General features: G+C 45.0%; 1 long non-coding RNA gene and 1 pseudogene across 1 annotated transcript; both read right to left on the reverse strand.

The window, feature by feature from the left end:
• The window catches only part of LOC103544262 (spliceosome RNA helicase DDX39B-like), a 137279-nt pseudogene that overhangs the window by 92216 nt on the left and 23546 nt on the right, over positions 1-21517 (reverse strand).
• On the reverse strand, positions 7874-12846 carry LOC103543925 (uncharacterized). Its single transcript, XR_011530039.1, has 3 exons — positions 12706-12846; positions 12288-12363; positions 7874-7988 (listed from the first exon to the last, which is right to left on the reverse strand). It is a non-coding gene; the product is annotated as an uncharacterized lncRNA (long non-coding RNA).

The following is a 21517-nucleotide window of genomic DNA, read 5'->3' on the forward strand; positions in this document are numbered from 1 at the left end:
GGGTACAGGGAGGAGAAGGAAACCTCAGAGAAAGCACAGGTGACACTGAGCTCTCCTCTTCTCCAAAGAAAAGACATGTGGAGGAAAATTAGGAGAATTTATATTACTTTGACATTTTATAACACTAGGAAATTAGTTATTTTCTTCAGTGTAATAATAATATTGTTTGAAGAAAAATTTATTCTTCAAGAGATGAATATTGAACTATTTAGGAATGAGGGTCATCATGTTGGAAAGTGACTTTCAAGTATTTCAGCAAAAATTATAGGAATATTATTTATTGCATAAGGAAGAAAATGTGTCAAAACATTAAGATGATTAAGTCTAGGGTGATCATTGTACTATTCCACAAAACTTGAGGTATGTTTGAAATTTTTCCCAATAATTTGGAGAAATTTAAAAGAATAATGCATAATGGCATGGGAAATGTTCACAACATAATTTTGAATGAAAATTAGGCTTCAAGAGTATGTACGTGTGAGAACGTGTGTCTATGTGTGTACGTGAGTGTGTTCTGTGTGAATATGTATCAGTATCTGTGTGTTGCTGTGCAGTAGTGTGTGTCTGTGAGTGTGTCAGTCTAAGTGTGCATTCATTTATTCATCCACTCAACAGATGCTTTAAAATCAACAACCAGGCACTTTCAGGGCAGTGGAAATACAGCCGTGAATAGTCAAAATCCCTCACTTGAACCAGCCCTGATGGCCTAGCAGTTAAGGTTCAGCCCGCTCTGCTTTCGTGGCCCAGGTTTGGTTCCCAGGCACAGAACCACACCACTCGTCTGTCAGTAGCCATGCTGTGGCGGCAGCTCACACAGAAAAACTTACAACTATGTACCTGAGTTTGGTGGGGGTGGGGAGGAGAAGAAAAAAGGAAGAAGATTGGCAAAAGATTGTTAGCTTAGGGAGAATCTTCCCCTGCAAAAAAAAAAATCCCTATGGTCCTCATGAAGCTTATATTCTAGAGGAGAGACAGACAATAAACAATTAAATAACTGCATGTAAAAACGTGTGTTAGTGAACAGGGTGTGAGCAACGGCAAAGCAGGGCAGGGGGGAGGGAGGCTGAAGGTGCCACGTGCAGGGGTGGTGCAGGGAGGGCCTCTCAGTGAGGACGTTTGGACAGAACGTCAGGGAGGGAAGAGCTGCCTGGGAGACACGTTTTCAGGCCGGGGAACAGCAGTGAAGGCTCTGAGGTGTGAATACCCTATGCTGGGGGAAGCACACAGTGGAGGACCCAGCACAAGACCACATCTGAGTGAACTGGACGTGAAGTGGAAAGGGTCTTACAAATTGAAAGAGATTTTTTAAGTATCATATTTTGAAAAGATCATTCAAGACATTCCAAAGAGTTTACAGTGGGAAATTTCCCTCCCTTCCCAGGCCCCCCTCAGGTGCCCTGCCAGAGATGAGCATGTTGCCAGTTTCTCAGTATCCTTCCTGAGAAAAATTTATATAAATGTTGTTATTGATGCTACATCAAGGAGGAGTGCTGAAAAGAAATAGAGAGTAGAAGAAAATGTTTCTTTTCAGTTTTCCCAGGGGGTTTGTAATCCAGGGGTGGCAGGGAGGAGATGGGAACCTCAGAGCCGGCACAGGGCTCCTGAGCTCTCTTCTCCTTCATTCCCTGTCCATCTCTGACCTTGACACCTGTGGAGTCCAGGGCTGCTCAGAAGCTTCTTCCCACCATTGAAGCCCAGGCTCCAGGTCAGCCATGTCTGACCAACTTGCATTCCAGACCCTCACAGACAGGTCAGTCACAATCTGAAAACAAAGCGGTGGCACCCCCATGAGGCCACAGGGCTGAGGACAGAAGACCCAGCTCCCCTTTCTCCTGCTCAGCTAGGACCGTCCCAGGGTCTCCCTAGGCCCCCAGTAGCAGGACAGAGTTCTGCATGCAAGGGGTGTCCCTGTCCCGTGTCAGGTTCAGGGTGTGAAGTATTTCCCAAATTCACACTGACATAGATGTTTCCTCCCCATTAAATCACTGTAGACTCTGCCTCAGGGCACAGTGAGGTCTCCAGGCCATAACAGCTGGTTCCCAGGTCCAGAACGGACCCCACACACAAACTAGGTGCCCTCAGTCTCCCAGGATGGGACCTAGGACTCCTGAGTCCTTAGCACTTATCCCCACTACTGCCTCTGAGGCTGGACTCACTCCAGTCAGTCTCAGAACATGGCATGGGGGGTGGTGGGGAGAGGAGCCCACGGGGCACTAGATCTAAGAAGAAGAGGATGCTCCTGGGGAAGTGAAGATAGGGCAGAAATAAGGACTTCAGAGGGGTAGAAGTTACCAGGAGGAGAGGAGAAGCAGCCAAAGAAGGGAGGGGCGTGGGAAGGGCTGGCCTAGGGGACACCTATGGGGTTGTGTTTGGACAGGGTTTTCTGGGTACTGGACCATAGAGAGCAAAGGGCAGGCGCTACGCCACTCCTGTAGGGCGGAGGGTGTCCTGGGTCCCAATTCTTGTGCTAGAAGATCACGGCCATGTCTGAGCCCAGCCCAGAGCAGCCGGTTGTTACAGCCTTCGGTTGTCCCTTTCTCCCCTGATGACAACCACAGCCTCTGTGCCAGGCCCAGGGGCTCCTGAGGACCACGTGTGGAACATGTAGCGGGGATGGACATGATCGTGGGCTACAAGGACCTCAGCAATAGGACCCAGGCAACCAACTACCCATTTCCCACGAGCAGTCCCTGCATCCTCCACAGATGGCAGCCTGAGAACTCTGGGATCCTGTCTCTTTCCTCTCTGGGGACACAAGCACCCAGATCCTCAGACTGGACTCCTCTAGCCCTGCTCTCTGCTAACCCCAACCCCTGAACTTAGGAGCTCTGCAACCCCAGCCCCAAATCTCATTTTTACCCTGACGACTAACCCAGGACTTTGGGGGTGCTTTAGACTGAATGTTTGTGTTCCCTCCACAATTTATATATTGAAACTTAATTCCTGATGTCTTGGTATTTGGAGCTTGGGCCTTTGGAAACTGATTGGATCATGAATGGAGCCTTCATGAATGGCATTAGTGTCCTTATAAAAGAGACCGTACAGTGCTCCCCAGTCCCTTCTACCATGTGAGGACACAGTGAACCAGGAAAAGGGTTCTCACCAGACATCCAATGCTGGCACCTTGACCTTGGTCTTCTAAGCCTCCAGAACTATGAGAAAGAAATTTCTAATTTTTTTTTTTTTTTGGCCACCCAGTTTACGATATTCTGTTATAGCAACCCAAATGGACATGGGGTCCACAAGCCAGGGGAGGGATCCTCAGATCCCTACATGCTGCAGCTGAGCCACGGCTGCCATCTGGGCAGCAGTTGCCCATGACCCCGCAACCTAGACAGATCCTTTCCCTGGCCCAAGAGACATCAGGGGCAGTTGGTGGCCAGGTGCTGCCTGTCTGCTGTGCTTGTGTGGTGAGACCGTGAATTTGGGGCAGTGCTGAGCATTGTACTTGTCGAGGGGTTCCAGAAACCAAGACCAATTGGTGGGTTCCAAACATACACACATAACAGGAGACCCCTGTTATGGGCTGAGTTGTGTCCCCCAAAATTTGTATGTCAAAGCCCTAACCCCAAATGTGATTGTATTTAGAGATAAGCCTTTAGGGAGAGAATAAAGGTTAAATGAGGTCACAAGAGTGGGGCCCTGTCTGACAGGACTGGTGGTTATGAGAAAGAGACACCAGAGATCTCTCTCTGCACACAGACAAAAGGCCAGGTGAGGACACAGCAAGAAGACAGCCATCAACAAGCCAGGAGGGAGCCCTATCAGAAACCAAGTTTCCTGGCACTTTGATCTTGGATTTCTAGCCTCCAGAACTGTGAGAAAATAAAGTTCTGCTGTTTAAGCTACCCAGTCTGTGGCATTTTGATACGGCAGCCAGAGCAGAGGAAGACAACCTCCAAACCAACACCATAAACTCTCCCTTTCAGTCTCAGACTCAGCTCTAAGGAACGTGGTCCCAGCATTTACTCATTCACTCGCAAATATGTAGTGAGCGCCTCTGTACCAGGCATTGTTCCAGGCCTGGGGATCATTTAATCAGAACAGACAAAACACCTGCTCTCCTGATGCTGACAGTCTGACAGGACAGACAGACAATAAAAGAAAACATCATAATAGTAATACATTATATGGGATGTGTTCCCGTTATCTATTGCTGGGTAACAAACAATCCTAAAATACACAACCACCTTTTTGATCTCTCTCATTCTGTGGGTTGACAGGGCTGAGTCGGGCAGCTCTTCTGCTCCATGTGACATGGGTTGGGACCGCAGTCATCTGGAGGCCCGACTGATCCAGAACATTCAAGAGGACTCCATCATGGGGCTGCAGGTGATGCTGGCTGTTTGCTGGCAGCTCACTGGGGCTGTATAACAAGGTGACCTAGGTTCTCCTCCGCCCGCTTCTCCACGTGGCTTAGCTGTTCCGCGCTCAGCACCTGGGTTCCAGGAGGGAGTGTATCATGTGGACAAGTCAAAAACTACAAAGCACCTTATGTCAGAAACTCAGAAATCCAGCAGTGTCAGCTTCCCATGTTCTAATCACCAAAACTTGTCACACATCAAGGGCAGAGGAATTAGGCCCCACCTCTAGACGGGAGATGACGAGGTCACACTGCAAAAGAGCATGTGGAGGGGGGATATTGTCGAGGCCATCCTTGGGAAAAGAAGACTTCATGGTACGTTAGAAAGTGATAGGAGACATAGAGGAAAAAAATAATGCCAAGCCAACAGTCGATGCAAGGTGATGGGAGAGGTGGCACTTTTAAAGGGTGCGGTCAGGATGGGCCTCAATGGGCCTCAATGAGGTGACAGCTGAGCAGACTTGCAGCAGGTGAGGAACTGAGCCACGCAGACATTTGAAGGAAGAACATTCCTGGATCGCCTTCTGCGAGTACCCAGGGCTCTGCACGGAACAGGCCCTACAACTGCAGTGGGAGTGGAAGTGCGCACACTGTGGAGAGACTCCTGGCACAGAAGTGGACTTCCCGCCTCCCTGCCTGGGCTTTCAGAAGTCCTGGGGCTGGGGGAGGGAGGAGGCGCTGCTGTGGAGGAAGCCTAGGAGAAGAGGGAGGAAGCGAAGGTGGGGCCCCACCTCACTCCATCTCTCCACGCCTCTCGCCAGGGTCCCCCAAGGTCGTGGTGACTGACAAGGAAGATTCTGAGGGCCATCACACTGTGAGAGGCTGAGCATGTGACTCTTTCCCAGCCAACACCATGCTGACCTGGCTGCAGGAAGGGAAGGAGCTGATTGTGGACTCAGGACTCAGGGGGACCTGACAGTGGGGAGACAAAACACATAAAGACTGGGCACTGGTGGGGTCTTTGCTGGAGAGGAGCCAGGAAACACCTGTCTAGTGGATGACCTGGGCCTGAAGGGCTCCCTCGGTGTGACATGGGGTAAGATGTTGTCAGAGGACAGGGGTGAGGATGGGGGTGAATCTCATCCAGACCCTGTCCATGCTCTCTGCCCCTGTACCCAAGGCCCTCCCCACCCTCCTAAATAGAGATGCAGGCAATGTTCTCAGTCACCCTGTGATAACTCACATCTCACCGTCATTTGGAAGTCCTTCTCACTCTAACCTCCTTCATTCTTGCTGCACCTTCTCCCACAGCCCCAGACCTTGACCTCTCTCTCTTCTCTTCTGCCCTCATGTGACAGGAATTGCTCACTTCCTACTGAGGAGTGGGCTCTAGCTGAGATGTGGGCTGTAGGTAATGTTGGAGGAAAAAAAGGTTCCCGGGCCAGGGATAGAGGAGAGAGGATGGGCACAGCCAGAGGAGAAGCTGAGGGTTAGGAGAGATGATGAAAGAGGTTTCCACATCATTTTTCTCTCATAGTCCAAGGGAGCCATCCTTCCCCCAGGCCCAGGGACATGGAAAGAGCAGCAGGAAGAGGAAAATATTCCACGTGATAGAAAAATGCAAGAGATTTCTCCATGTGTTATCCTTTCCTCTTGCCTATTCTGATCAATTTTGCAAGTGAAATTTACTGAAGAAACTTGGAATTTTTCTTTCAGGAAAGTTTCCAAATAATAGGGAATTAAACTATTTATGTTTAAGCCGTGGAGACTGAAAAAACAGAAGCTTTAACAAAGAGAGGCATGTATGGAGAACTGGCCATAGTGCGTTGGGTCCTAAAGGCTGCACTGAACAAACTCGAACGTGGTGCTAAGTGAGAGCCGCCTATTTGCCTGTGTGAGCTTGGATGGCTCTTAGAACCTCTGTGTCCTCTTTAGAAAGTGAAATGAACACCCAGTGCCCAGATCTTAGTCTCTAAATATCATTCTCCAATAAAAGGAACCAGGGATCCTTAGACAAATAGCTGATCCTAGAGCTGAGACAGAAGCAAAACAAGATGAGCCTGAAACATCTTGTAAAGCCAGAAGAGAATTGCAACTCCCCTCAAAAATGGTGGACATCAAAGGGACACAGGAGCAAACCTGAAAGAGCTCTTTACGAACAAACCTTGAACAATTTGAGCAGCATAATAACAGTAGTATTGGACTATAACTCAAGATATAAAATAAATATTGAGTTCATGCTGAAATATATAAATGACGGAAAATTTTTCAATGGGAAAAAGGGAGAAATCTTCCTTATAGAAGAATTCCAAGTAATGTCTCTCATGAACAAAGATGCAAGAGAATCCCCCTGCCAGGAAGAGAACTTTAATTTCCCTCCCCTTGAAAGTGGGCTGGACTTGATGACTTGCTTCCAAGGAACAGAATATGGAGAGGGAATAATTATAGACACTTGGCAGATATAACCTTAATCAGTGGTAAAGGTCATGTTTACATCATGCACTCCCTGACATGATGTAACGAGAAGGGCACTTCACTTCTATGGTATTCTTCCCCCAACCCATAACCACAATCTAATGATGAGAAAACATTAGACAAACCCAAACTGAGTGACTTTCTGAAAATTATCTGTCCAATACTCTTCAGAATTTCCAAGGTTATGAAAACAGGTAATGACTTAGAAAATCAACAGATCAGAGGAGACTAAGGAGACATAACAACTTAATGCATATTACGGTATCCTGGATTGGATTCTGGAACAGAAAAAGGGCATTACTGGAAAAATAGGTGAAATTCAAATAAAGTCTATAGTTTAGCTAATATATTGGACTGATTTCTTAGTTTCTTAGTCTTAACATGGTTTTGTTAGACATTAACATTAAGGGAAGCTGGAGGAAGGGCATATGAGAACTCTATGTTGTAGCTTTACAACTCTTCTGCAAACTATTATTATTCAAAACATAATTTTAAAAAGTGAAATAAAATAAATAATCCAAGTAGACCTGCATCTATAATAGAAATTGAATCAATAATTAATAACATTCCAAAACAGAAAACAGCAGGCCCAGATAGGTTCCCTGGTGAATTCTACCAAACATTTAGGGAATAATTATACCAAATCTCTACAATCTCTTCCAGAAGATAGATGCAGAGGGAAACTTCCTAACTCAATCTATGAGGCCAACAATACCCTAATACCAAAACCAGACAAAGACATTACAGGAAAAGAAAACTACACATAAACGGCTCTCATGAACATAGATGCAAAAATCCTCAACAAAACATTAGCAAATTGAACTCACAATGTATAAAAAGAGCTATATAGCATAACCAAGTGGGATTTATCCCAAGTATACAAGGCTAGGTCAACATTTGAAAATCAATGAATGAAATCCATCACATCAACAGGCTAAAAAGAAAAACTCACATGATCATATCAATACATGCAGAAAAGGTATTTGACAAAATCCAACACCCATTCATGATAAAAACTCTCAGCAAACTAGGAAAAGAGGTGAACTTACTCATCCTGATAAAGAATATGTACAAAAAACCCACAGCTAACGACATACCTGATGGTGAGAAATGAGACGCTTTCCTGCTAAGATCAGCAACAAGGCAAGGATATCCCTGCTCACCACTTCTTTTCAACATCATACTGGAGGTACTAGATAGCACAATAAGACTGAGAGAAAAAAAGATATACAGGTGAGGAAGGAAGAAATAAAACTTTGTTGGAAGATGACATGCTTGTTTATGTAGAAAATCCAAAGAATCAACACAACAATGACAAAAACTCCTGGAACTAACAGCTAACAAGCAATTAGAGCAAGGTTGCAGGATACAAGGTTAATATACAAAAGTCAATCACTTTCCTATATACCAGCAGTGAACAAATGAAAATGGAAATTAAAAACACAATATCGTTTACATTAGCACCCCAAAAAAAAGAAATACTTAGGTATAAATCTAACAATTTATGTACAAGATCTATATGAGGAAAATTACAAAACTCTGATGAAAGAAATCAAGAACTAAATAACTGGAGAGATATTCCATGTTCATGGATAGGAAGACTCAATATTGTCAAGATATCAGTCCTTCCCAACTTGACCTATAGATTTGGTGCAATCCCATTCAGAAACCCAGTAAGTTATTTTGTGGATATTGACAAACTGATTCTAAAGTTTATATGGAGAGGCAAAAGAGCCAGAATAGCCAGCACACCATAGGACAACAAAGTCAGAGGACTGAAACAGCCTGACTTCAAGACTTACTACAAAGCTACAGTAATCAACACAGTGTGGTGTTGGCAAAAGAGTAGACATGTAGGTCAATGGAACAGAATAGAGAACCCAGAAATAGACACACATAAATATACCTAACTGATTTTTGACAAGGAAGCAAAGGCCATACGATGGAGAAACAATAGTCTTTTCAACAAATGGTGCTGGAACAACTGGACATCCACATGGGAAAAAAAGGGAAATGAGAAACTTTCTTGAAAGGTTACCATGAAGGTCACTGATGACAGGAACAAAAAGTACCCAGCAGGGTCTCTGACACTTAACAAGCTCTCACATTAATGTAATGGGTGGACTTCAATATTCCTAAGTCCCCATCTCCACAAGAGTTTCACATGTAGGGTGTAATGATTCATGTCAGTCACCCTAGTCCTGCCAATCCCCTAGGTAGGATGCGATATTGAAGGTGCCATCAGTGCACTAGCCTCAGGGAGCTCTGCAGCCCCTTTACTTTGTGGATGATGCTTCCCATAATCCTCTGCTTGTCCCTGGCTGAACACAGGCCCCTCCTGCAGAGCCCAGGCCAGAACTCTAGTTTGATTAAGACTCTATTAGGCATAAATAAAGCCTTTTAACAGAAAGAAAAAAAGACTCTATTAGACACTCAGGAATAAATATACACAGTGACATCAAACCAGGTAATCGGTTTACATATATCTATCTTCATTCCTTCATTTCCATGACTGTGAGATCTACAGCTCATCCAAGAGATGTGAATTTACCCAAATACCAGCCCTTTCTTTAGTTCTCCGAGACGGACGAAGCCAAATCCAGACTTTATTTTAACTTACGGCTTAGGACTACCTACTGTGAATTATTGGAGATTAGTTCATTTTGGAGTTCATAACCTAAAGTAGAAACTCAAATGGTTGAAATGTCTAGTTCTCAGCAAGGATGCTTTATTCTTAATACATCATTTAGATGGTCTTTCGGAACTTTCATTTGTTTTCTTAATAGCTACCAATCTTGCTTTTAATTTATAAATGTGGTTGGTTTACCTTCAATGCTGGTTGCTTGTGGGTTGTTTAACCCTATGCTGGATGGTTTCATTTATGTTTAACAACAGTAGTTTACATAAGTAGTTTAACAACTCTCATGTTCCAATCATTAAGACTTTAAGCTGTGCACACATTGCAATTCAAATATGAATCATGCTTAACCGTATCACTAAAAGACATGAGGGAAAGCTTCCGGCCCCCAAAATCTTACAGGGATTCTTGGTTCTTTTCCACTGAAGAATAGGAACATGTCAGCTAATGAGGCTTCTCCTTCACCTCATCTAGAGGTGCTCCAGCCCCCCAAGTTTGAGAAGCACTGACCTCTAGGAAGTCCTGCTCCTTGGTTCATGGACCCCCACGCCATGGCAGAGACCATCTCTCCTCTGAATTCAGTGTGATGTCCCAAAGATAGTGAGCTGGTTAGCAGCTGTCCACTCCCTGGCAATCTTGCCTTCTGAAGCATGTCTTTCTGTCTGAAGACCTACTTTTTTCCCAGATGATCAAAACTGGGAACATCCACTCCCTTCTGAGCCACCTCTGCTCACAGGGGTGTGGTTGTTCCCTCCAGCCACAACAGGACAACATTGCGAAACACACTGCAGGAAGCCCAACATGTATCACAAGGGTCACACAAACAGAGTGTGTTAACAGGGCTTCTGTTCTAGTGCAGAACTTGAAGGGAGGGCTCGCTAGTTCCACAAAGCTTGAAACCTGTACCCGTGTCATGCTCTGTCAGGACCCAAGGGTACAAGTGAGACAACGGTGCCCAGACCTGCCAGAGAAAGCAAGGCTTGCAGTACACATCAGGGACAAGAGAAAAAAAGTCATCCTGCGACAGCAAGAAGAAAAAAGAGGAAATCAATACATAGCCAGGTCAATGTATGTGAGCTTTCAAGTCAAGCAGATCTGGACCTGAATCTGCCAGTCTTTTCCACCAACCAGCTGTGGAGCACTGAGCACATCTGGCCCAGAGCAGGCCCCAACAGATACTTGCTCAATGAAACCCTCTGAGCCAGTTTCCTCATCTGCAAACCAGTAACATCATTCTTACCTTGCAGAATTAAGAGGAATAAGTGAGAAAACACAGAGTGCTAAGAAAAACAGACACAAGACGCATGGTAGGCCAGGCACCAGTGTTCTAAAGCAAGTTTTGCCTAAACTGGCAGGAACACTGTCACACCAGGCACAGGACAAGTTCCTGGACTCTGTCTGGGGCCAGGTTGGGAGGGATGTGAGGGCAGCAGAGCAGAGCGGGGCAGGGGCAGGGCCAGGCACTGAAGTGAGGCCAAGGCCCAGAGGAAGCCAGTCTCTGGTGGCTGTTGCATGCCTCAGACAGCTCCCTGCCTCACTCGCCGTGGGCCTCCCTCTGTCCTGGCTCTCCCAGTGCTGCTGTCCCCTCCTCCTGCCTTCCTGGCCACGGGCACCCCTGGGCTATGAGAGGTGCTGCTATCAGAGTCCCAAGTGAAGCACAAAAAACAGACCAGTGCCACAGGCAGTGGCAAGATGAGGTCACATCCCAGGCTAAGTGGCACCAAGGCTGAGAGTGTAAAGTGTGAGGGGGGATCCCCTCAATCTCATCCTGCACCGAAGGCCTGCAGATACCTCCTCCCCACCCCTGGAGCTTGTTGCCTAGTTCCAACTCTCAGTTCCCCAGCACCTTCCCCACCCCCACCCCACTCCAGGCCTCAGGGCTCCCTCTCCCCACACGCTTCCCTCCCTGCACAGTCCATGAAGAGTTCCCATATAAGAGGTCATTGTTTCTTAGAGGGGAGGGACAACCAGTCTTCTCTTTCCCATAACACCATATCCTTGTCTAAGGCCAGTCATAGCCCCTGGGCCAGTGATCTCTGTCCCCCAGAAGCCTATATCTAAGACAGGAAGCTACCTTGGCTGCACAGTACAGATGACCTTAAATAGGGTCTAAAAATAGGAGAGGCATAATTCCTGACATCCAGTGAGCCTCAGCCCCCTGCCCTGCCTGATTCTTGCCCTCCCCCATACCCCCCTCATCCAGAGTCCCCAGCCCGACCCCACAGCTAAACTGGCCCAAGCTGAGGAGTTGCTGGAGCAGCAGCTGGAGCTGTCCCAGGCCCTACTGGAAGGGCAACAAGGGGCCTGGGAAGCCCACGCCCTGGTGCTCAAGACCCAGAAGCGGAAGGAACAGAGGAGGAGACACAGAGAGAGCCTGGGAGGAGACACCTAAGCTTTCCTCCAGTTCCCACTTCATACTCCAACAATGGAAATATTACGCACCAGCCCCCTGAGCTCCTCAATCAGAAACATCCCAGCCTCTCCCAGGCCACTAAGAAAAATGGAAGACACCTCCACAAAGGGCCAGAAATTGGAAAGCAGTGGGGAGCCATGGTCTCTGCAGTCTTTTTAGTCACATCCCCCACTTTGACCCCTCCCACTGACCTCTGCCCCACAGCAGGGCACACAGTCCTTACAGGAATACACCCTGTATCATACCTTAAAACAACCTCACTCCAAATCCAATAAAGAGACAGAGCATTTACAGACATCACAGACGCATGTGTTTTTTAGTTTTGTTAAAAAAAACTGTTCTGACAAATCAGAAAACAGGGTTTTAAGAGTAGTGGTGATATAAAAGAGAGAAACCATGGGGTAGGGGGTGGGAGTTGTCAGGGGTAGGTGGCAGTAGTGTCTCCTTCACCTCCACACCTCGTGTCATCTCCTGAGAAAGGACAGCTGTCACATTCCAGAATGGGTGGGTAAGTCCTCTACCGCATCTGTTCAACTGAAGAGGAAACAGGGCACAGTTAGGATAAGACATGGAAAAGAAAAAGCCAGGTTGGCAGAGACACACACACCCATACATACGGATGTTTTTGTGGTGTGTGGATTCAGAGAATAGACTTGAGGGAAGGGAAAAAAATAATTTGACAAGAGAAGAAAGAGACCCATATAGAGGTTAACTAAACATCCCAACAGGGCGTCAAGATCAAGGGGGCATGAACTTGCCAAGCATCCATTATGCAGCAGAGGCTTTATGTACATAATAGGATTCATAAAAAACACACTAAAGAACAACAGGAATCTAAAGAGTTGGGGAAGCCAGTTTCACGAGATCAATACTCACTGTAGAAGGAGATGTCTGTCTCATCAGGCAGCTCACTAATATTGACCTCAAAGCAATCCTGCACATTATTGAGGATCTTGGCATCATTCTCATCTGACACAAATGTGATGGCCAAGCCCTTGGTGCCAAACTGGCCTAGTCTGGCCACCTGGTATGAGATAGAGGGTAGAAATGGAGACTCCAAATAGGGAAGACACCCAAAAGGAGGGATGAAGATGTAAGGTATGAAAAGATACAGAAAATAAGGGGGTGGGAGAGGACACCGGGGTGTCCTTCTGGGTGTGGGGCTCTCCCAATGCAGGTAGGTGTCAGAACCCTCATGCATGTCATAGTTAAAGGCAATGTTCACCCGCTCAATGTCCATGCCTCGGTCAAACAGGTGGGTTGCCAAAGAATTCGTCATTGAAAATCTTTAAACTGCTGATACCGAGAAAACCTTCATGAGAAAGGAAATTGAAAAATGTTGAGATTCCCTTCTCTCAATGGCCTCTTTTCCTCCCGAAGACGCAAAACATCTTCCCCATCTCTGACTCACCTCTCCTCCTGGGGCATCCTTCGGTGGATGGCAATGGCTGGGAAGTTCTGCTCCACCAGGAGCTGGGCCAGGGCAATGCAACACCGCACAGACTTCACAAAGATCTCCACCTCTGTGTGTGTGTGTGTGTGTGTGTGTGTGTGTAGGTGTGAGAGAAGGGGGAAGTGGGTTCATGGGTGTGTGTGAGATATTATGTGCAAGAGAGGAGTTTTCAGTGATTACACTCTTCTAAAGGAATTCCTCTTAGTCTCTCTTAGTCACATAGTTCTTCTTCTGCTCTAAACATAACTTAGCTTCTCTCTCAGCTCTGATTTTTCCTGACCAGACATGTTACAGAGAATGTGCAGAGAACAGTAACCAAAACTACCAGCCATGTTATGAGACGTTGATGAGGCCACCTCCTGAAGAAGTGGTAAAAAATTAGAACTAAGTTCTAGAAAAACCATGACCAGTATTCCCGCACATCAAAACATCAAACAGGGGCCAGCCCGGTGGCGCAGCGGTTAAGTTCGCACATTCCACTTCTTGGTGGCCCGGGGTTCGCTGGTTCGGATTCCAGGAGCGGACATGGCACCACTTGGCACGCCATGCTGTGGTAGGCGTCCCACATATAAAGTAGAGGATGATGGGCATAGATGTTAGCTCAGGGCCAGGCTTCCTCAGCAAAAAAGAGGAGAACTGGCAGTAGTTAGCTCAGGGATAATCTTCCTCAAAAAAAAAAAAAAAAAAAATCAAACATAAGCAACACATCCTAATTCTAGAAAGCAGTTTTTAGTGATAATAAACCACAGAACAGGTACAGTGATGAAACGCTTCTCCTCAGTGAGTAACAAGAAGAAACAAACAAATTTAAGAACCTAACAGTTCCAAGATATTTTGGGACATTTACAAACTTATTTAAACCCTTCAAGGGTTTTATATTTTGAGGTTTATTTATTGAAGTTTTTGTTTATGAGTACCTGTCTGACCCAGCCATGGAACAGAAAAGAATTTTCCACCTTGCTTATACTCAACCCCAAAAAAGACATTTATATTCTCATTTAGAAGAATTCCATTTACGAAAACTTCTCCAACTTTCTCTCTCAAATCATATATGTGATTTCCTCAATAAAAGCGAACTTAATACAAGTTTCTTCTACAGTTGGAGAAGTGCTCCTTCCCCTACTGTATTTTGAACCACTGACCTGGTTGAACTCAAGGACATCCAGAAGGTCAAAGAGCTTCCGGTTCTTCTCGTTGTCCTTCAGTTTCACATAGTACTGCTGCAGCCCATGCAGCATCAGCTTTGTCTCATCTTCCACAAAGATCTTCATTATACATTTGGGCAAATTTGCAGAAGTTTCAGTTCCATACCACTGTGGGGGGTGGGGGAGGAAGAGGGTGGGAAATGAGAGGAAGGCAGAGTGGGGGTTGAACCTGGTCGGGGGTGGAAGAAGTTAATCTCCAATACACCCTATGGGGGGAGATGGGAAGAAGAGAGAAGATGGAAAACCACACCCCACCCCCCAAAATACCCACATTTTAATGTGGTCTCTTCCACATTAGACCTAACTTCCTTCTTATCGGTTGAGTTTCAGGATTGCCCAGCTGAAAACTGTCATGGGAAGGGAACTTTGCAGGGAGGAAAAGGAGCAGTGAAACCACCCAATGGCAAGGCGTAACAAATATGCCTGAACTCTAAATGCATCAGGCTCTGCTGCCTACAGGTGTGAATAAGGACAACACAACCCCTTCCCTCATGCCCCTTATCCTCCCGGTCATCCCCCACTGTCTCTCCTTCAGTCTACAGGCTGACTCATTAGCTTCCGAAGAGGAAAGTGCAGATGTGCTGTCTCTTAAACAAAACCTGAGCCGAGCCTATTATTCCTTTAACAATACAGCAGCTCTGCTCATCTCAAGTCTCCACCTGCAACTGTGAACCATCCTCCCTGACTGTGAACTGGGAGGGGCTGGTTTGTCTGGATTTGAGGTCATGAACTGAGAAATCTGACTCCCAGTGATGCGGAATCGACACTTCTCCAAATTTGCCCAAATGTATAATGAAGATCAACCACACTTCCTTATAAGTCCCGTGACGATAAAACATCTATCAAAATTACAATCTGACTTCTGACTATTTATCCTACCGATATATCTTCATGTCTAGAAACTATATATGTAGAAGATTATTCATTGCAGCATTATTTTAATAGCAAAACATGAAATAACTCGTGTTAATAAATGGGGAGCTGGTTAAATCCATCCACACAGTAGAACACCGTAAAGCTGTAAAAAAAGTAAAAGGGGAAATTCTTCATGTATTGACAAAGAAGATCTCCAAATTAAATTGTTAACATAAAAGAATCAAGTTGCAGAGCTCTGTATACTATGCTATAATTTGTCGAAAAGGGGAGCAGGAATTTATGTACACTTACGTGTATGCACACACACATAGGCCCATACACACGCATGGACACACATGCCTAGGAAGACATTCAAGGACCTAGTAACAATAGTTCTCTAAGGGAAGAACAGTAGGAAGTTTGAGAATGGGGGACACTTGTGAAAATAATTTTTCACACTTGAAACTATTATCTAATAAAAATGAAATAAAATAATAATATAACAGCAACAGAAAGAACTCACACTGTAAGACAAGACTGCCCAGCTCTGGTATAACAACATTCAAGGGGAGCATGTCGGGGTTGCTCCCTCTCCCCTGTGACAGGTGCTGCTCTGCCCTGGGGTGCAGATGGCACTCAGGGACTGTGCACATGTCACCTGTGGGGAAAATGATTTGCATTCTACTTTCCAATCTTTAAGTGAATAGCATTATGTTATTCTAACTTCCCCAATCAAAAATCCGCTTATCAACAATTTAAAAGATATTTTCTAGAGCTATTATTTGCCCTCTTCTCAATATTGTCTACTGATTGGTTCTACGTGGAGTTTATCCTTCTTGTTCTTATTTAGACTTTTTCACTTCTAAGGCGATTCAATAAGTCTCTGTGCACAGCTTGCTCCAATCCAAACGTGCTCTGACAATGCAGGGCTGAGTGAGCTGCTAAATGAGGACAAGCACTTTGTCAGCCTCTTACCACATTCGTTATGTCCCACCCCCATTCGTGGAGTGTAGGCAGTTTATGCTGTGACATGATCAATATTAGCAAGAGAGAGTTCTTTATTGTGTTCCAGATGCTCCATTCTGCCCCCTCCGACAGAGGATGGGGATGAGGAGGCACCAAGGGCAGCTGTGCACTGTCACCCAAGAGCTCGGGACTTTGGGTATCTCTGACCTTAACCATGAAGATCAAGTCAGAACTCTGAGGGGAAAAGATATACAAAATGTATGGTACAGGGAGACCATAGATACAGAGGACTCTTAGGATGCATCTGACAATAATGAAGTATGAATTGAAAGCCCATTCAAGAGGATTAGTAAACAGTTTTGCACCAGCATCATCATTAACAACAATGACCAATAATCAAACTCAATAAAAATAAACAAAACAGATCTCTTACACTGAAAAAGGCTCATTTGTTTAGCAAACTTGGAGATATACTCTATAGCTGGTTATCTTGACGGGCCCTGTAGAATATGATCTTAATAAAAATAAAAATATATTTAGGTTCATTCATTCAACATATATTTATTAAACCTACAGTTTGCCAAGAAATATTGTAAGTCCCGAGGAGAAGCAGTGAAAAAAAAGAAATGACAAAAACCCATGCTCTCATGAATTTTTCATCATACTTTTGGAGATTGAGAAATAAGCAACCTAAGTAAATGATGTGGTATGTCAGGTCAAGGTTTATGTTATGGAGAAAATCAAGGCAGGGAAAGAATGTGGAGGGTAATAGGATCTGGGGGTTGGAAGTTTAAACAGAGCAGGCATCACTGAGGACAAAGTCACAAAAGAAGTGAGGGAGAAGCAACCCAGGTAGGAGGAGTAGCAAGTACAAAGGTCCTGAGGTGACGGTGCTCAGATTAATTTCTAAGTAAAGCAATTAACTGGGAAATCTTTTATTGGAGGGATTGTGGCCAAAATATTCTGTACAGGGCCATGCGCCTCTGACACTTGCAGTCTGGGATCTAAACCTGTGCTTGAACCTTAATCTAGTTGAGGATATTTGATTAAAACTCAGCCCTACTTTCAGGCTCCCTTGTTTGCTCTCTTTCCCCCAAATATAGTGAAAATTTATTCTGAGTAAGAATATAGACGAAGATATGGGGTTTTCACAAGTGATTGGCAGCTCTGCAGTTTTCTTGGTTAGGATTCCTGGTCAGTGGGAGAGATGCTGTCAAGGAAACTGTCCGTTCCTCTAGGCTCTCTCCCCTCTGGATGCTCCCTTTCCTATGTATGTGTTTAGATTATTGGAAAGGGATTTTACTAGGCCATACTTTCTACATCTGCATGAAAAAGTCTTCTTTAAATTGTCAATTGTTTGGTCTCAGTCTTTCTCTGGGTGATGTTTCAGGTAGACATTTAACAACCAATTTTGTATTTTTTCAAGATTACAGTTATAAATAATTTTTGTTTTTGTAAACAATGACATCTCCACACAAATTTACATTATATGTTCTTCTTTAAATACATCCTAAGAATTTGTTTTTCTCTGCCTGTGGGTTAGCACCTTCCCCATTTGTTTCTTTTACTGCCTGAGACGCCGAGAGCTGAGGACACAACTTGGACTGAACATAAGGCTTGACTGTACCCCACACAGACAGGGTATCTAGATCTTTGCTCTAATTCGTTGATTTTTAGTGTGTTTATTTTGAAGTGCTCCCCTAAAATTTTCATTATTATATAAGCGACCTAAGTTCCTTTGCCACATAAGACAATAAACGTTCACACATCATGATCATCATCATATTTATGAATATACAGTATTTCCTTTTTGTTCTTCATGAAGGAGAATCTCAAAGTTTCTAAAGTCCACTGGGCATTGACTCCATTGAGGCACCGTGTCTCTCTTCCACCCAGTTTTCTACTCTCTGCAGTAGACCCAGAGGGGAGAGTTGGAGCGTGTTAATGGGGGTTGGGGTGGGGAACAGATCATAGGACCCAGGGAGTGGCTGTCTGTTCAAAATCAACGCGAATATAAGATCAGAACAAAACATCAAGGCAGAACTTGTTTAAGTATCCTATAGGAATTACGATGAAGTCCTGGACAGCCCTACCGTTAACATGAACGACTGTGGGGTGTGTCTCCAGCAGTGTAAGAGTTTAAATGCATAAACAATCTCTGGAAAGATACACAATCAGCTGGTAACAACAGTTCCTCAGGGGTGGTAACCGGGTGACTAGGGGCAGTGGAAAAAGGGACATACTAAGTCCTTGGCTTGAATCTCACTTGAACAACTCTTCCTTTGGAAGGACGATAAGTAATGTTCATTGAAATTTCTCAGCTCGTCATGTCCATGGATAACAGGAATTGCAAACAAAAGATTCAGAGACAAGAATATTGTTTCCTGTCCTCTGTATTTCAGGAAATTTCCCCAAGAGCAGACAGAGCAAGAGCGATGGACAAACACATGGGATCAGGACAAAGGGAGAGGTTTGGTCCTGTGCTTCCATTCCCACATGTCCAGTTTGTCATCATATCTAGACTAACTCCATCACAGTAGATACAACAGGACAGCAGAAATACAAGGCCTCTTTCCCACCAGTACAGCCTCCTGGAGAACATCTCATAAGGTTTTCTGAGAAATCCCTTAAACAGTGATCTACAGGCAATAATTACCCGATCACTCCATCTTGAGTGAAAAATTAGCAATAGGAGATGATTCCCTCTAATAGACTTACTATCACAGAGAAGCAGTGTTTTATTATCACAGAGTACACAGTGTCTTTATTCACTGGAGGATTACTTCAAATAGTGGAGGGGTCACTTAGCAAGCCACAGGTCGTGGCGTTGATGGCCATATCCTCTCACTTTTGCACAAATCCTTTTTAAGACAAATTCCCATTTCTACATCAGACACGTCATCAAATGCAGAAAATATAGTCTAGTAGCTTCCTTCCTGGGTGGATGATTGTTGGCTTTCATGCTTTTTATCAGGGAGACTGAATATCCTTTTTCTTAACTGATTGATAAGACTTCGGGATTTCTTCAGGGGAAGCTGCTGAAAGGAGGCACCTGGGTGGACAGAATCCTTCCTGAGGATTTTCCTGGATGCCTCAGACACTGTGGCTGAGTGCCTCCCACGGGGACCTAAAAGGCAGCATATTCTGCTGTGTACCCAGAGATGAGGACAGATCCTACCAGCCCCATCTCACAGCTGCCACATGAAATTTGAGGTTTGGGAACTCTCATTTTCTGTTTGTTTTTGAAAGACATCACATTTTGTTCTTTATTGACTGAGGAAACCAGAACAGTGGATTTGGACAGATTTCCTCTGCAATGTACTCTCCAGAGGGGAATGCACTGAAAACTCAGCTGACTTTCAGATATTGTATGGGATTGGAAAGTCAAATTTTCTAGTTCTTGCAATGGACACACAGGAATCAAAATACAGCAACTCAGGGACTGAGGAGTAGAGATCTGTGTCTTTTGGCGTGTGTGATTCCTGGGGGCAGTATTTAAGACCCTGATTTTTCAAAGAACTTACTTACTAAGCAAGTAATTCCACTCTTGTAATAGATTCTGGAGAAATGCAAGCCACCTTGCAACCAAGCGAACACAGATGAGAAGATGAAATGAGGTGTTCTGGGAGACATCCAAGAGAGCCCTTGAGGTATGCTTATTTTTGGGTTCTCAAGAACCATGTGCTTGGGGCTGTAACCACATCCTTTTTTAAAAACTCCTAAGTGGGGAAATCATTGAAAAAGCATAGCAAGTGGTTGACACAGGGTAAATGCTGAAAAGTCAGTGCTTGATCCAAACATAGTGATCATTCCAGGATGACTGAGTCCCCTAGGTGTCAACAGAGGGGCGGGCCAAGGACTTTTCCCAAGGACCAAAAGGAAAAGTATCTGGAGATAAGGTCATCTCATAACCATGCACAGGACAGGGCCCAGAGTGAACAGATCACAGGTGTCCGTTCCTGTTCAGACTCCAATACCCAGCATACAGGGCAGAACATGGGTAGAACTCAGGAAATTTATCAGCTGGCTGGACGAAAGCATGCAGGTGTGAGCCGACAAGGAAAATCCTGTGACTTGTGATGTGGCATAAACTTAAAATCGTTGAAGTACTTATCTTGGAAAGGTCGGTAGGTGGGTGGGTGGGTGGGTGGATGGATGGATGGACGAAGGAATGGATGGATATGATATTCACATTCTGTGTGTCTCTCTACCTCTATGTCTGTGTCTCTGCCCTTTGTCTGTCTCTTCCTCTGTTCAGATATACTGCTGTCCCCTCATAATCATACTCCATGTTCATAAGTAAGTAAAGTAAATGAAAATCTTTTACCTGGTTTTATAGGATTTCACCTGTATATTATATTTGTGGTCACACAATAGAAAAAGGAAAGAAATCTGTGAAGACCAGCACAATTGAAACAGATGCTTCTGACATGGGGCAGTGAGAAGATGCGTGAGACTGAGGCCTCTGGGGGAGATCAGGGCTGTGCTTCACCTGCAGAGGGAACCTCCTCAAACTAGACAGAGAGCAGGAAAATGCCCAGAGTAATTGTGCCCTTGTTGATTCAGAGGGAAGGTTCCTTCTCCAGATCATTCTATGTGTCCTTCAGTCTTGGCTCTCTAGATCCAAGTTACTGATGTGAAAAAGGATTCAAGAATTTCCAAAGTAGCTTTTTGGTCTCTTTTCATTGGTCCTCCTGCCTTTTCAAAAACACAGCAAGAAACGTAAGAAAGGAAAATGTAATAACTCTTTTGAAATTTGCTAAAATCATTGAACTTTCTGTAAATGCCAGCGTTACATTTTTGGCAACCCCATAAAGTCAGGCGAGCCCAACATGGAGTGAACTTAGGCCTTGAATGGCCTCTTTCTGTTCGGATTCTGCATGGACCATAGTTGCAGGAAGAATTCCAGAGCCAGTGTTGCTCCACTATTGCGCTCATGTTTCAAGACAAGGGACATGAGTCTGACTCTTGTGGAGTCCGGGACTGCTCAGAAGGAATCTGCATCCCCTCATGGATGCCCAGCCCCCAGGTTAGCCACCTCTGCCCTACTCAGTCCACAGCCCCCATCTCTCCAGAGCTGCTCGTCAGAATCCAAAAGCACAAAGTGGCAGCGCCCCCGTGTGGCAACAGGGTTGAGGACAGAAGACCGAGCTCCTCTTTCTCCTCTTCAGCGAGCACTTCCCAAGGGCCTCCCTCTGCTCCCAGCCCT

Source organism: Equus przewalskii, chromosome 19, assembly GCF_037783145.1.
Source record: "Equus przewalskii isolate Varuska chromosome 19, EquPr2, whole genome shotgun sequence".
Taxonomy (NCBI): Eukaryota; Metazoa; Chordata; class Mammalia; order Perissodactyla; family Equidae; genus Equus; species Equus przewalskii.